The sequence below is a fragment of the Trematomus bernacchii genome, unplaced genomic scaffold, assembly GCF_902827165.1.
Source record: "Trematomus bernacchii unplaced genomic scaffold, fTreBer1.1, whole genome shotgun sequence".
NCBI classification, from domain to species: domain Eukaryota; kingdom Metazoa; phylum Chordata; class Actinopteri; order Perciformes; family Nototheniidae; genus Trematomus; species Trematomus bernacchii.
In genome coordinates this window covers 11,975,961-11,990,846 of record NW_022988050.1, presented here as the reverse complement: position 1 = coordinate 11,990,846, position 14,886 = coordinate 11,975,961, and positions in this window count along the sequence as shown.

The following is a 14,886-nucleotide window of genomic DNA, read 5'->3' as shown; positions in this document are numbered from 1 at the left end:
ACCGCTCCTCTGTACATCACTGCAGATGTGTTTTTGGAAAACATTGTTTGAAGTGTGTTTCAGATTTAGAACAATGGAGGTGTTGAGAGAAGACTATATCACATGTCTTTGAAAAGCAGGAGTCACAGCTACTTTCAAGTTGTCTCTGTTTAGTCTTTGCCTGGTGTCATCTGACACATGTGATCGCTGTCTCTGAATCTGCATTTGAAAATAACAGGGCTGTGAAAAGTGTGGGAAAGGGTTGTGGGAGAGAGTAACGACTTATCTTCAGAGGAAAATATAGCTTTCCTGAAAAGCGTCTGTTCTTTTGATCTGTTGTGAATATATCTCCTCATATGAGATGTTTCCATTATTAAATAATAGGTACTTCGGTCTGTAATGCAAGATAAATCTTAGCAAATGCCACTATTACTCATCTAAGGTAATAGAACAATGGGCTTGAGGATAATTAGACTTATTACAATTAGTTATTGCCTTTTTCATTCCATGCCGACATGAAAAATATCAAAAAAGGCACAAAGCACGAACCTCTCCAGGTATCTAAATGATAGATTATTTAAATTCCAGCCCATAACTCAGACACAAGAGGTTAGAAATTGGAGAACATTGTAATTACACTCTCACCAGAGGGGCTTCGGCTCATCAGCACCTGAGGCCCCGAAGTTCAAAGTGAAGTGATCCTTAGACCAGTTTAATAAAAGATCACTGTGAGTTTCAAATAACCTGATGACTTTCCATTCCTCTTGGGCTGTGCGGAGTCATTTCATGAAACTTTGAATGAATATTTCACCGCAGCATTATACGTTTTGTATTAATAACTCAACCTCATAGCATGTAAAAGTGGATGAAAACACATTTGTAAGCCCTCAGGAAGAACAGAGATTCTCAAAGTAGACTAATCAATTTAACAAATGCAAAATTATGAAAACTCAAACTTCAACCACTTCCACAAATGTGTTTATATCCGCTGTTGTTGGAAAATAAAAATGAGTATACACGTGAATTGTATGCACTGTAATTTTTTTTGGACTTTCTAATTTTGTTGTAGTTGAAACTAATTTCTCTTCCTGAATGGATTAAATTGATATTTCTTATAAACATAGAGATGTCATCGCCATATCAGTATATCCTTTTTAAAAGCACATAGCACAGATATCCGTAACTGCCTATTTGAATGTCTTCCAACTGTATATTTAAGCTAGTTGTTAAGAATGTGCTCTGAATACTAAATAAACTGAGCTTCACATATTGGTTGTGTCTCACCAAAGACCAAAGGAGACTTCAAATCCAAGTAAACACATTTTAAACAGGAAACTGTTAGCAGATCAACATTTGGTTTGTTGTTAAAGTTAGCAAAGGAGAAGAAGAGGAGGATCTGAAGCCAATGGAAAACAACATCCAAACATAAACAAAAACGTCTTAATGAATCATAAGGTAGGAAATACATTCAACATGTTTGTTAGACCTTGAGGGACACATATAATTAGAAATGTTTAATGTAAACAGAACTTTCAAGAAAATCTCCACAGGGTGCCATTTCAGCTTTGAGTATCTCACAGGGTTAGGAAGGTCAAAACCACAGTTTGGAAGCCACTAGGAGAAATCAGGACACATTTACAATATTGATTCCTGATTTTTTACCTTATTATTATTATTTCAGCCAACGCTGAAACAAAAATCCTGGTATTATTCAGAATGATATGCTCATTAATTACATTAAGGAATTCAATGACTTGCAGCTTGGCGGTAATTAAAGCCAGAGCAGCAATGTATAATTAACACTCAGCTGATGAAAATGACTGATTATTCCCAGCAATGTTGAGTTCATTAAAAAGCATGTAATCCAAAGGGGATATCAACATAGGGGGATATTGGGAATGCAAATGGAATAAGGGAATGTGCTCAATTATAACTGAACGGGTAAAAATAAAAATAAAAAAAGCCGTCATCTAGACAATTAACGTTTACAGTTTGCTTCGTGATAATACATAAAGAATAATTAGGTGACCTGATTAAAGATTGTTCATGTTATTACATTTTATATGTATGTTTCTATCTTTTTCATTCTTGCAGTCTGCACATACTAGCATTTTCTTTAAATCATTCCAGATGAGTGTATTGGTGATTTATCATTTGATTAACTAGAACAAGGCACAACAGCATATGGCAGAGCTGCTTTTAAGTACCTTTGAACACTTAAAAACACATTCAACCAAGACGGTAAATAAGAAACACTTGGGTTTATTATTTCATATTGTTCCTTCATCAGCATGGAAGTTAAATCCTTTTGTACTCCTCTTTTAATGGGCTTCAGCTTCCTTTGAAGAAAGAAGATCTCACCTGATCCATATGTGTAACGGTTTACGGACAAAGCTTATCTTTTAATGTTTTGCTCCCCCTACTTTTTACAATCACATTAAGCAGCTCTACGAGCCTCTGCATGATGTTTGCATTACAGTCGCATAAGAAAGTATCAAGTGTGCAGGGATTAGAGTTAAGTGAAGGCTGAACCCATACCTGGATCACATTAGACATGGCAACAAGCAGCTGGGATCACAAGGTGTGCCGAGCAGTCATTCATTCATTACCTTGTTCAAAGAGCAGGTGGAAAATGTTTCAGTCTAGTTAAAACAACCCGAACATGTTGCATACAGGTGGATGGTGGAGCATTTAGAAATATTATTAACGCACGCATGAACATGAGAAGTAGCTTGGAACTAGCATTGAATCAAAGTACTTATCAAACTTGGAGAAAGAGTTTTTATTTGTACTTTAGATTTACTTTCAGTGTGTCTTTTGATTTCCCTAGCAGCCAGATTTTAAGTTGGATATTAATGGTGCTATGTTGGAGGAAATTAGATGATCTGTGATGGATTGTATCAGACGTATACTTATTGACATTCATTTCATATGTAATGTACCCAATGACCCAAACAAATGTAATTTTCTGGTTAATTGGCTTTGTAAGAAGAAGAACTGACGCTGAACGTTTCGCAGTTTAATAATACCAACAGAGGGTCATCTCTACAGAATAATTTCTAAATGTAGTTCCTTTATAATTATGGGAAATAACTAAATGCTACCTTATATAGATGTAATACGGATTCAGAAGGATTTGGTTTCTATACTCTCTATACTATCAAATCATTAACACTATGTGAAAATAAGGGTATTGAAGATTAGACACATGAAAGTTGGTAGATGCCGTGATCCCATAACATTAGTCAGTATTGGTTTTTTCTCCCCAGTTTCCCAGCCCTCAGGGCTTTGTGATACTACACACATCCATTGATCCTCCTCCATCCTGGCTTGTTCTTAATCAAAGCTTTGCTGCTGATGTGTGCAAGAGCGTCCAATCACTTTTATGATCTTCCAGTTTTAACCTCCATTGTGTATTCACTCCTGCCCCACTTGGTAAAACCCTGGTCCTCCTCCTTTCTCTCTGAATGGCGGCACCACCACCTGGTCTCCATTCACTTATTGATTGCCGCAGGCTATGCTGATCATCTGGGTCCGGCTTGGTATTTAGCATTTATAATGCCCCAGCGCTTCAAAAGAGGCCTCGGTAAAAACACTGTCAGCCTATCTGCACCCCCAAAATATCTATCAGCATTCACAGGAGATCAAGTTAACCCACCAGAGAAAAGGCCAAGCTACACACAATGTTCCTCTACAGGGACTTCTTTCTTTATCATTATGACTGTGTGTCAACACTATGCCCCTTGCCCTCTCCTTTTTGGTTCCAGCCCATTTAGGTGTACCATAGTTATTCCTGCCTTCTCTCTTGACAGTTTGCATATCCAAAGTTGCCAATCAAGCCCATGAAACTCTCTGCGGCCCTCATTTTCTCCCCATCCGCCAGAATCCATCACTCATGGCACAAAAGGACAAAAGGGGGGCTGTACCGCTGGAGGGTATTGGTCTGTTGGGGAGGGTGGCGTGTGAGGTGTATGGAACAGGGTGTTACGGTGGAACTACCCCATTCTCTGGTTTCCAGAGCCAGGCAGAAAGGGTTAATGACGGGTTGAATGGTTTTTCTGCCCCCTTCTCCTGAGCTTGCGTTATAGCTGGAGATAGGGCTTCCATTGTAGTCTCATGTCAAAGTGCACTGGGACAATGTGGACCTCAAAGTTCAGGGCTTACCTCTCAAGGCTCGAAAGGAACCTATCAGTTTTTCATGTGCAATGGGGTGTGCTGGCTCTCCAGGTCTGCTCAATGCACTCTTTGATTCTGCTTTGGGTCGCGGGGACAAAGGAAGAGAAAGTGAGTGTGCGTGTGGGAGGAGACGGGATTAGGGCAGACATCAATCTTTAACCTGTGAACTGCGGACACCAAACACAGCTGAACTCTGACAGTGAGTCCCACTTCTCTGTCCGCCTCCAGTACCGCAGTGGGTTAACAAATGTCCGCATACTTGCTCATTAGCTCCTGCACTGGCAGTCAAAGGTGGTTCCCGACAAAGACTGGAACAAAAGTATGCCTGAACATAGACGGTTTGGAGGTGAGGATGGTAGCATTAACAGCCATCGTACATTTATTTCCCTTTTTGATCTGCCATAATTGGCATCTGTGGACTTTTCTTTTTTATGAAGCCAGTTCTGAAACACCTCCGTTATAATTGAAAGCATGGAGTGGTGTTGAGGCTCTCAGAAATAACAATCAGTCTGCAGCCTTTGCTGTGCTTAAATCAAATCCGCATGGTAATAAATTGTACACCGCAAGGGCCATTACTTCTAATTGGGCCCTAATTTGGCAAATATACATCATGACTGACATTGGATAGCTGGGGTTGTTAGACGTTTAAGGTAAAGGTGGGACTGAATAATTGAGGCTCTTTTGGCCGATACATCATAGTCCAATCAACCAAGCACTTTTGAGCTGTTATCGTCTCATCCGGAGCTAAAGCCAACATGCCACACAAACGCACCCAAAGAAATGCCCCATTGTATGGCATGTACTGTACGTGCTCACAGGAGTTTTATTTCCAGTTAATGGTCCTAATTTAGTTGTTCATGCCCTCATCAACCACTGTGCGCTGACATTCCATGACGTTTACAGCCATACTCTTTTTTTTCTTTCTGATAAGTGCAAATTGTTCATACTGTTCTATTGACCACGCCAAGTTTTCAGTGTTTTGACACACTCGTTTTTTACAAGCCATAGTGAAGATGGATGGGGCTCTAAACCCATTCAACTAGCATAATAATCTGAGCAAGGTCCCTTAATGTTAGCCTGTCGTTGGGTTGAGGTGCAGGTGTCAAGCACACACAATCCATCATCTATTAACCTTACTTCTTTGTACGCTTACATTTCACAAAAGCTTTTACTTTAATGGCAATCAACAAGAAGCACTCACTTTCAAGAGTAATTGCTGGTGAAGTGGCAATATTTTTTGGAAACAAAAGCGTATTGTGAGCTGCTGAACAAAGTGAGGGCTTCAGGAGCTCATGTGGCTCCCAATCTCTGATTTACTGCAGATGAAAGCACTTTGCCTCTTTGCTCAAGGAGCACAGAAGACGTGGGGAAAAGAGTGAAAGATTGTTAGCAAATGGTGTTAGTTGAAGAATAAGTCCATTAGTCCTTATCAATCGGCCATTTTCCTATTTTTACTGGCAATGTAATGGGCAAAGGGCTGTAGGCCGTGGTGAGAAAGGATATGCTATTGTCTCTGCTCCTTCTTCCTTTCCATCCCTCCTGAAAAGAACTCAGAAGCTTCATTGGAGGCGCCAGCATGTCCAATGTCTCATCTTTTAATAGGCAAACAGCCCAATTATTTCCTTTTTTCTGAATTGGATGGTCTAATTGGAGCCCAGACTTTGGTAACAGTGCAAGTAAAGAGCTCAGGAGGAGGAGGAGGAGTTGAATCTGTTGTGAAGAGAGCCTTTACAGTGATAGTTTCCTGTGAATGGGAATTCTTCTTCCCCTCACCCCTGCTACTCCTCATTTCCCACTGGCAAAGACAATGTGTTTTTACAACAGCTCATTAATGACAGAATGACTGATTTGATGGTGCTTTGAAAAGAAGCTAAGTCTCATTGTTGAGCCACTGTCTCCAGTGGAAAGTTGGTTCATTTGGAGGTGATTGTTGTGGATTAGGGCACTTGTGGTCTTTCAGAGTGGGGGGATAACCTCTTTCATTCTGCTTACTCGCATTAGCATCCAAATGTCTTCAAGTGATTTACTGGATTTCTCTAAAGAAATCAACTGTAATTTGCATTTGACTTGGTGTAACTCTGAAACAGCTCTAAGTGGAAGTAGCTTTATTTAAAAGCTGAGGGTATTTCTACATTATTAATGTTTTAAATGATGAGCAATTTAAACAAAGTATGGCAAAAATGAACTCTTGAACAATTGCACTCAAAGTAGGTTAAAAATGAATCTGTTAGAACTTGTCATGCTTGGACACAGAAATCCGACATACTGTATCTTGCTTCACAATCAAAATTGACTTGGTTTTTAAAATCAATGTTTCCTCTTCATTTTTAGATAACTTATATATATAAAACACATGATACTCTAAAGCCTTTGGACATTATTACGATGAGCTTTGCTCGATTACAGTTTAATGTAAAAGATTGATAATTTATACTAAATTATGACTTTCTTTTTTATTTCTCCACTTGTATCCCCAAATGAACCCATTGCAATTACAGAAATATATCCTACCCTATACAAAATGAAATTATTTCAATAGGGTTTCCCTTTGAATGAATATGTGTCTCCATCTGTAAACCCTTTTAATGCTGTTTTTAATTAAGCTTAATCTTAATCAGCTACAGAATAAGTCATTAGGCCTGCTGTACTGCCCTCTGAACATTTCAGTTCCACATTGTACTACAAATGTGTCCTTATTTGACATCAAACAATGGTCATTGTACACTTCAGAGTGTAGATCAAACTGGGTAAAGTGACCTCTCCGTGGTGGTTATCTCGGGTCACGACGTGTGGCAGTGGGACACAGCTGGTGCCCGCGGCCAGATGACGGAGGTGAGGTGACAGGACAGGGCTGAAAAAGCTCTGCTGTCCACCTGCCGCCCTTTAGAACTCACGTTGCTCCTGCTGAGCGCCACCATGGCAACCAAAGAGCTCCCTACTGATTGGCCAAGCTGTTACAAATTAGCACATCAGACAGCTTCATAGAGTCATTAGCATATAAAGAGGTGAGCTGAGGGCACAGAGGTGATATTATTTGGGGCTTTCCCCCGGAGTGCCCCTGGTCTTTTATAATGACCACTGAGCACCTGTACTTGGTCCCTGAGCACTGCCAACAAGGTGCTTTTCTGTCAGTCATTTGTCAGTCCTGCCTTCAGGCTATGGTGGTTCACCAGGGAGGATGGAACAGTGTCTAGGAGGATATAGACAGGGCCTGTGGGATCAGCTGGGAGAGTGCCCCGGGGTAAAGAGAGGGCAACATCAGCAACATCACTTTCACCCTCATCGTCACACATCTGACCTCAACACTACTACTTCTCATTATCATCCTTATACTCATTTCTTCCCTCCATCTTTCCCACCTCCTGCTACATGTGTGGGCCTACAGTGACAGATGCAGAGGGCCCGACCCCTTATAAAACTGTTCTGGCAGGCTTACAGTTTAACCACAGTAACTCAGGGTCCAAAGGTCAAACAGTAGGCGGTCAATGGGCGGCAGGAGGATCAATTCTTATCATCAGTCCAAATGAGACGGGACATCATTAAAAGCTAGTTTCTGTTAATGAGAAGCACTTCCCAGGGTCCCATAGCATTTACAATTTGCTCAATAGTGAATGAACCAAGAGCCCGTATTGATTCCTCACAGCTGAAGAACATGAGCAACATCAACTGTTCCTGTTACTGTCAGTAATGATTCTCTGCGATTGTGTAGAGGGCTTATCAATAAATGCTGCCCTAAAAGAAAAATCCTTTGTTCTGTCTTGTATACTCAAAAGAAAGTGGTATATGTGTTGATTTATATGGAGAGCTGGAAGAAATACAAAGAAAGACAGCTACAAACGGGGGGGAAAATGCTCTGATCCAAGCAAGCCAGAACATATGTGGTGCCAGAGGCAGAGTTTGAGTTATTACCCAACGATACATCACGTATGGTACCACTTGGATTTCCTACCTCTGCTTTCTCTAAGAAGGATTGACCTCTCCATATTGATTCTATTTCCTTCCCTGTATCAGCTCAAGGCCCACAGCCTGTAATACAGCGGTGCCATCATGGACCCTGTGTGTGCGCGCTCATTGAGTGATGGCCTTGTTTCAATGTCATAACATTCAATCCAAGGTTAGACAAGTGTAATATCAAACACTCTATGTATCTGCTTTCCATTTCCATATGTAATGTTCACGCTGACTTTGAGCAATGACATAATACTTGCTGTCTGATGCCATCTTTGTGTCTGTCTGGAGCCTAATGGTTTCTTTAATTACAAGGCTGGGAGACGCAGCAGCTATGGAACAAAAGCCCTCAGTAACTACGCCACCCATGATGCAATTAGCTCTGGATACAACATCCTGGTGTGTCCTGTAGCTTTCACCTGGGACAACTCTGTAATCTGTTATCTATTATCACTTGCATTCCTGGCTGTCCTTCACTATCCCATCATCTCTCACATTACACGGCCAAACTTCATCATCATTTGATTAGCAAGCGACCTTTTTTGGCTCGGTAACATCCCATTTTAATCCGTCAATCCTTCCTCTTGAGTCCAAAACATTTCACGGCTTTTTTTCCCAGGGCCTTGTTTACTTCCTGAAGCAGGATCCTTCACCCTGAGTGCTGAGTCCACCCTAGGGTTCAACAGAGAACGCTTTCAAGTGTTTCAAGTAGTTTAAAGCGTTGAGCTCCCTCTTCACTGCTCTCCCTCTTTTGTCCATGAGATGTGTATCCCCCCCCCCCCTCCTCCTTTTTACGCCGAGTACTACACTCACTAGCAAGGAAAGTATCATGTTCTCTCAAGGACACTTGTTTTCTATTTGGTGTGGAATCTTTCTCTTGACTCCACACCCCTTCAGAAGCTGTTTGAATATCTGAATACTGAAAGACCGCTTCAGCTGGTCCACGTTAGCTGAGAGGCAGACAAAATAGATGGAGTTCCAGAGGAAGAGGAGGATGTTTTTTGGAATGGTTACCACAAGGGAATAGTGACTATTAACGTCTAATCGCTTCCATTTTCTAGAAGTACTTAATAGACCGCAATTGAGCACTTCTCTCCTTTTTGAGTGGTTTGTGAGAGAGAATGTAATCCCTCGTACTGCTGAATATGCTGATTGGTAATCATTAACAGTTTAAATCAGAAGATTATTCTCAGCTTTGTTTTCCACACTGTTCAGTCATTTCTCTTCCTTTTTCAAATCACAGCCATCTTTTATTCCTCCATTGCAGAACTCACCCCTCCTCACAATGACCCCTCAAAGTGAAGGAGGACGTTTCCAGATGGTTTAGCACTTGTCAGGGTGACTCAGTGACCCCAGATGCTGTCCAGATGCAGGTCAACAGTGGGGTGCAGGACGCTGTCCAAGTGACTTACAGCTCGCTGTAAAAGGCCACTCCGGACAGAAAAGAGTGGGGGTAAACTCTAAACTCCACCTTGCAGAATGAATCAAATAGAAACGCCCGAGGATTGAGTTCCTTATTACTGTGTTTAGTTCTCCTCTAATGTTGTGGCAGCTCGTTGTGAGAAAGTTGACGCGTTACTCGGAGAGTTGTCACCAGAGGTTCTGTTCTGGATCACTGGAACAGATTAAGCAGCATTTAAGGTTTCCAAATGTTGTTGAGTTATTGCTCGCTGCCTGTAGAGGAAAAACATTGCTGCAAATATCCTAATGTTAACACCTCCAGTGGGTTTTAGCTTTGGTGACATATTTCTGCGTTGGGAACACTTGCCAAATATTATGCTCCATTAACTTTTAATGTAGTAACTTTCTGCAAGCATCACAGAGAAGCTCAAAGTCACTTTCATGTTTGATTAAAACACTTTAAGCAGAATGTAATCAGTTTTTGTTTGGCCATTTATTCAATATGACTGCTGAATCTCTCAGCGAAGCACAATTAGCTCCGGTGAAGTGATCAAATGATGCATAAAAGGACTGATGCCCAGGGAGCGAGTGCAGAGGTGCAGAAAAAATCAGAAGCTTCTACTTTCCTTCAAAACGTGCTTGTGTTATTTGCTCTTAATTAACCAGGGTTATTTCATTGGTCCCAGAGTGCCTAGTGGCTTGAGTAATAGAAAATAAAGGTCCCCTAATGGACTGAGGGCCCTTCAATCTGGCCCCCCGGAGCACCCTTCGACCAAGCTGCGGCCCATTCTTTAAACAACGGCCATAAAAGCCAATGAACCTTAGGAATATGTTTGCCATATGGCCTTTGATTGTTAGTGGGAGAAAGAAAGAAAGCATAAAGGGACTGAGGGGTGTGTGTGTGTGTAGAGGGGGGGGTGTCCTCAAAATTCCCTATGCTACATGGGGCTACGGCAAAGCCTGTGTAAGTGGTGGCAGTGTGAACATTATCCAGACATTTGTGTGTGTGTGTGTGTGTGTGTGTGTGTGTGTGTGTGTGTGTGTGTGTGTGTGTGTGTGTGTGGGTGTGTGTGTGTGTGTGTTGTGTGTGTGTGTGTGTGTGTGTGTGTGTGTGTGTTGTGTGTGTGTGTGTGTGTGTGTGTGGTGTGTGTGTGTGTGTGTGTGTGTGTGTGTGTGTGTGTGTGTGTGTGTGTGTGTGTGTGTGTGTGTGTGTGTGATTTACAGCACTGGACTGCAACAGTGGTTCTAGGGGTGAGGGGTTTATGCAGGCTCTGAGGGTCAGGCCAACAGGGGGCTACACAAACCTGCAGAACCATTCAGACTCTACACACACACACACACACACGCGCGCACACACACACGCACACACACGTAGACATACTATCTGACTGTGGCCCATCAACATGTCTCTTTGATAAATGATCAACAGTAATAACGTTTTTAAAGACAAATTAAACGTGTGCACCTTTATACTTGAACAGAGACTTGTATGTGTGTGTGTATTTTATCACTCAATTTGAACTATTAAAATAACTTAACTTTATTTGATATTGGGTATCATTTTTGAAGTAGATTTTCTCTTTATGAGGGTCAAGAGGACAGAGTGCCGTATGCTGCACACATTTGAAAGCCCCTTAAGACGTTTGAGTTTTACCATGCAGATGTTATGTTATTCTTTAAGTAAAGTGACTGGAAGAGGCCAGTCCATTGGTAAAGCTTTATATTTGTTCACTTTTTAATATAACAATGGCTTGACAGTCAAACAGTAAATCGATAATATAGGATTTTGTTGCAGTGCTAGCATTCATTGGGATTGTTAAACAGAACATGTCAATATAACAAAAATAATAAGGATCAGACTTAAATACTTTTCTAAAGCGATATTTTTTAAATGTACTCAGGTGGTGCATATATAATGAGTGGATAACTAGCATGTTCTCACTGTTTTCATTTCACAAGGAGAATAACTCATTGAATAGTGTCTTTGCTGTAACAGAAAACAGCATTTTCTGATGGGGGTAGTATAACATCATGAAATGGGGGTGCATGAGTGGAACTTATATTGCATTAGCCTTCAAAGAATGTGATTTTGTGTGAAGCTTTTGGCTTGTGTACTGTGTGCATATACAGTAAATGTTTTGTCTTTGTTCTGTTGCCATGCATAATGCAGCTTGGCCTGTGCTGTGGATATCCATGCCACTGTTATCTCCCCTCAGTCCGCTCCTTTGTCCTAGGATCCCGCAGAGTTCCCAGCTACATGGGCACTTACAGCTCGACAGTCTCCTCGCTATCAACCCGGCCTGCTATCTTCTCCTGGGCCACGGCTGACACTCCATTGAGAGAAGATTACAGCGTTGGTCTTTGTTCTACTAATCACCCTGCCTCTATTCCATGTACATGAATGGTTATTCCAGGACATGCAAAAGCTGGGAAAGTAGCTGAGTAATTAGGTTTACTAATCACACTTTCATTAGCCTCTAGGTCTGACTCTCGATGCTTCTAAGAACAGGAAGATTTCCTTTTCTTTTAGAGCCTTTCTCTTTGTGTACAGCTAAATTATTCAAAAGGAGAGTGATATCATAATTAGGAGTTGCAAACGCGCTGTAAATAAATCATTTGGGTATTCATCTAAGGGTGTCCTTTAAGAGTTCAATGACATGCTTTGTTTTTGCTGCTGATACAGTGTTGTCACTGCAGAACAAAGATGTGTCCATACTGTCCAGATAGGGGCAGCAAAGCTTATTCTAAGCACTGCGACAAATGTATTTAAAACAGGATAAACAATGTTATGTACTCTGGATTAGGTTTAATATTAACTTTTCCTCTTGAGATGATTATTGTGTTAATTAAATCAATAGGAGTGTAAAGAAAAGCCTCTGAGGCCAGGCATTTTGCTGAATCTCGCAGAGGCACGTGCGGCATTATGCTGGTCTATGCAGAAGAGAGGCACACTGTGAGGAATTTGATCTTCTTAATTCTTTGTCATCCCAGGACTGTCGCAGCAGTTTTATCTCTGGCTCATATAGCTGTCTGCTCCTGCTCCGTCTGGCTGATTTAGAGCCTGTTGCGCTCCATGATAGGCAGAGAAGTTGCTGCGCTCAGACGTTAAGTCCAATGTTGCGGTCGCTTAACGTTATTACCCATATCTCTCAATCTTTGCTGCGATGCACATGTGTACATATACCTGTGTACAAACATCTTGTGTGTGCTGTAGTAGAGGGGAATGGATATATCATAAAATTAAAGTATATACATAACCCCCAATGAAAGGGCTCTCAAATAATGCAGCACAGCTCCAAATAACTTGGCTGCTGCGTTCTCCATTCCCATAGGAGGCCCAGTTATTGCCTTGGGAATTTATGAGGCTTCATCGACACCATTCAGAGAGATTTTACGGCCGCTCATTCAGCCAATATGAAGCTTTACTGGACCTCATGAGAGCCATCTGTGTCTCTCTGTCTGTCTGCAGATATTAAAAGCAGCCTTGTTCACCCCGCTTGATGCCAGGCCTAAAACTTTCTTGTCTAATACAACTTAGAATTTCAAATTTCTGTGTTTTTTGTGAATTAAATACTTTACTTGCCTTGGTACTTGCCAGTGTGTTATTTGCTCCAATTAGCAGTGAGAGATGACGGCGGCTGACCCGTGTAAACGCACGACAACAGCCCAAAACACTTGAAAAACGCACTGCACTTTCAAAACGCGGAAAATACATAACGCTGCAAAAAATAAAACGCTGTGACTGTTGGCAGATTTAGGCCCAATCCCAAACCACGCCCTACACCCTATACACTCCCCCTCCGCGACGGAGTGAACTCCGTGGAGTGACCCTCGCAGCTCAACGAGACTCCTTCCTGTCAGATGGAGGGAGTAAATACAGCGGCAAGCTTTGGGACAAACTCCCCTCTCTCTGGCAGAAACAGGAAATGCCATAACTGTATGTAACAACGCTTTCAAATCAGCATCTCTTAGACAACATTTTTAAATTAATAACTAAAATAAAACTCCAAACATCTTTAATTGTGTTACTTTTTTGTGAAGCTCTTTTAGTTTTAAACCTGATTTTTAAAAGCTTCTTAGTTTTTGCAACAGTCTGTAAATAAACACAACTTTATAATAAGATGCACACATTTACCTTTTTCTAGACTAAACACAGTTATACGATCCCAAGTTAAAAAAATATGAGGTTATCATGAGGTTGTTAACATCGCAGTTTATCAGTGGATGTTTGCTGGAACTGTTTGTAAACAGCGTGTTTCCTGACAGACACACTCAGCGTGGAGACCGGTCAGGTAGAGACCGGTCTCCAGTCAGCACCGATGCAGACTCGCTGTTTGATGGCTTGATAGCCCACTCCCCAACCACACCGCTCCACACTCGTTGGTTTGGAACAGCACTTATGTGGCGGACCCTCCGCTCAAACGCGCAAACGGAGGGGTAGTGTGTAGGGGTAGGGGGTAGGGCGTGGTTTGGGATTGGGCCTTAGTTTGTCTGATAGATGTAAGAGTTTTTTGTCAGTATATTTGAAATGACAAGGTTAGCTGCTTTAGCTAGCTAGCTTAAAGCAGATCTGCAATAGTATCGAAAGGAATCATGCAATCACATTGTTAAAATATTCAATGAAACTTACATTTTAGGTTAGTTTCCAGTGATTATGACTGTTGGTCAACTTTATAAACGCTGAATGTCAACAAGCGCTCTGGTCCCAGATCTGTGCATTACTTTTTAGTGTCCCCGTTTCCGTTTTGTTTTCAGCTTCCTCTGCTATTTTTTTATTTGCAGCGTTTCGTTTATTCAGAGCTTTTAGTAAACCAAATTAGTTTTTTTTATATTTACATCGTTTTTTGGGTGTTTGCACGGGTCGGCTACGTAGAGAGATCCCTATTGTTCCGCTGTTGAAAGGTGGTTTTATTGAAATGAAGTTCAGCGCTGGCAAATGATTGGATCCTTTGTGGCATGTGGCCCTCATGCTGATCATGCATTTTTTACACACATATCATCCGAATTTGGTGGATCCATGCTGTAGAAGTTTTGCAGCTCATCTTAAAAATCATCTGTTCAGAAGTCCTCCGAATCCAAATATGTGTGTGGTTGGCCAATATAAGTGTTACAAGTGCCACTTACGTTTCATGAGGCAGAAAGCGAGCCATGTGATGTTTCCCAGCTGCTAAAGGTGCACTCACTGATGTTTAAGTCATACTTGCCAACCTTGAGACCTCAGAAATCGGGAGCATTTCAAAACTATTAGATTAACATTAACATGTTTATTGTAGTTGCGGCCTGTAGCACCATCCTTGGAAAGGGTTAGGGTTAGGCAGAGAGGCACACTTGCACACCACTGCTTGCTCTAATGGCACATTTCCACTACACGGTCGGCCTCGG